Below are 2921 nucleotides of genomic sequence, written 5' to 3'. Positions count from 1 at the left end.
TTCTTATTTTTCTTTTAGAAACTTTTTTTTTTGTAAAAAGGTAAAGCATTGCTATTCCTAAAACCAAGTTCCTTACTATATAGAATGTTTTAATCAACCAAATATATCAGGATCTTCATTTGAAAGCTTTTTTTAAAAAAAAAGTTTTTGCCATGCATTTATTGGGAATATACAATTTTCAGTAAAAAGAAACATGGACTCACTGGACCTTTTCTAGTTAAAGAAAACTAAAAATTCAGACATTCATTAGTTTCTCAAAAGTAGTAGTTTCTCATAGAACACTAATCTTCTACCCAGTATTCCATTTCTCTGTACCCATACTACTGAGTTCCTTTGTTAAGTGAATCTCTCTGGATTTTTAACACAAATTCCAGAAAATAATGTGATGTAGGGTTGCAGAGATACTTTGCAGCTGGAGTCTTTTATCATTATCAGAACAAATTCCTTCCGTCCAGATGTCGCTGCTCAGGATCTTCTCTGCGACCGGCTTGAACAAGAACAAATCATTCCACATTGTGACTGGCAATGTCCAAAAGGCCTGTAACAGTAGACACCTGGCTCTACTATTACTCTGGTTCTACCCTGCATTTCAGGCTCTTTCTACAGCATGACGACGAAAAATCAAGATATTCTCCAATGTTGGAGGTAGAAGGGAAGCAGGATGGTTGCAAACTGGATTGTGAATGAGAGGAAGGCTCAGAATTAGAGATTTACAGGAAAAATGGAAGATGACTGATAAAAGTTTAGCTTCTGAAGGGACAATTGCAATTTATCTACATCAGATCCATTTCTGCTCATGATGAGACTTAGTTTTTCCAACATTTTTTCTGGTAGGTTTTCTTGAAACCAAATGGTGGAATGGCCAGTTTTCTTAGAGTTTGGGGAACATGGAGCAGTCAAAACTGTGTTCAGCATGCTGACATATGGGTGAGGAGGGTTCCCCCCCCCCTAAGTTTCTAACGATTGTCAAAGGCAAATTGAACTATTTGAAAAGTACCTCTGTCCAGATCTCACCATCCTGATAACAAAGAAGTTCATTGTGAAGCTGGGCACTGTGGAAAGCTGCATCCGTGCCCTGTGGGTGTGCAGGGGAGGGGACAGTTAGACCCACTACCCTCTGTGAGTGCTCAGACCACTCGCTGCTGGCTATTGGTTTTCAGTGGGTCCTGACCAACCAACTTTGGCATTTTAAGAAGATAAGCTATGGTCACAAGGGCATTCCAAACTCTGCTCAAAGTACAAAGAGGATAATCTGGCACAGAAAAGACTTGGGAGGTGGCAGATGTAGACTTTTTAGGGGCTCCTACTGCTCAGATTCAATGCCAGTGAGTGGAAGTTAGGAGAAAAATTTTAGCTTCATCTGAAGAAGAACCTCCTATTGGACCATTGTGCTGAAGATGAAATAGGAAACTTTATAAAGTAATGAATTTCACAGTTTTTAAAGCATTCAAGCAAAGGCTTGATAATCCCTTAACTGGTATATTGAAGAGGCATTTTCAATATTTAGCTTAATAAAATGGCTCGACTAGATGATTTTGAAGATTTCTTCCAATAAGATTTTGGGCTTATTAGAGTCAGTGAGGACTCTGCAAAATACTGAACTCATGCAGGATTGTTGCTTCCAGCTGTCCATTTCTGCACCAATCATAGCCAACCCCTGGAAAAAGGAGCACCAACAACTCTGTTCAAAATCTTTTACTTTGGACTGAGATATGGTTTATTAGTAGAATGAAGAATCCAAAGTCTTGTGGCTCCAGCCATGTCTAGGTACCAGTGAAATCCATCTAATTTGAATGGTGGCTGCATCATGATACTCTAGTTAAATGTATTCATGACGCCTATTATGAAACCAAGATACTTCCTTTCTACACATGTGACTCAGCTATTAAAGATGAGAATATGTGTTATTAAATTGGATTTTTTTTTGGAGATAGGTGACTTGCTCCTCCACCCCCGTATTAATTTTTTTGTGTGGAAATTTTAGTTCTTGACTTGTCTTCCTTGTTGCAGTCTGTTCTCTAATGAGAAAACAGTTCTCTTAAGGCAATATGATGATCTGAGCTTAGAGTCAGGCATAAGTTTGAATCCAACTTCTATTCCTTGCTAACTGTATGATGGAGCAAGTTAAACTTTTCAGAGTATATTTTCTCATCTGTAAAAAACTCATTGCTGTCCAGTCGGATCTGGCTCGTAGTAACCCCTCCGGAGGTTTCCGAGGCAGGATCTCTACAGAAGTAGATTGCTCAACCTTCTTTCCAGGGAGTGGCTGGTGGGTTTGAACCACCAGCCTTCTGGTTAGCAGTCACATGCCTTAGGCACGATGGCACCAGAGCCTCCTCATCTGTAAAAGGGAGATAAGTAACAATGTCTGTTTACTGAGATTGTTGTGAGATTTGTAGATAATCTAACAAAAGTTCCAGTACAAGAGGCACTTAATATTGTTACAAACACACATATGTACAAGATTTGCCTGATAGGTAAATACATGACATACTGCACAGGTCACTTTTTCTTGCCAGGTTGTCTGAAATTCCTCCATCAGAGTTTCAGTCCTTTGGGTAAAGATTATATAAAGTATCCTTAATCAAAATCTAGGTATGCCTGGAGGAGATAATGTCTTCAGATAATAAGTTTTCAATTATATCTTATGCTGTTGTTAGGCACTATCAAGTCAGCTCTGATATAACCACCTCATGTAAAATAGTACAAAACGTTGCATCGTCCTACACCATTTTCACAATCTTTGTAATGCTCGGACTCACTGTAGCAGCCACTATGTCAATCCATTTCATTGAGGGTCTTCCTCTCACTGACCCTTTATCAAGTAAATGAGAACCCTTTCATTCTCTCTAATCTGGAATCTCATACCTCTGGGATCCTCATGAGAGTAACTGGGTTCTGTAAGCTATTTTCAACATCCT

This window comes from Orycteropus afer, unplaced genomic scaffold (assembly GCF_000298275.1).
Source record: "Orycteropus afer afer isolate SDZICR_OR568_19922 unplaced genomic scaffold, OryAfe1.0 scaffold00070, whole genome shotgun sequence".
Classification (NCBI taxonomy): Eukaryota; Metazoa; Chordata; class Mammalia; order Tubulidentata; family Orycteropodidae; genus Orycteropus; species Orycteropus afer.
This window is presented reverse-complemented; position numbering follows the sequence as displayed.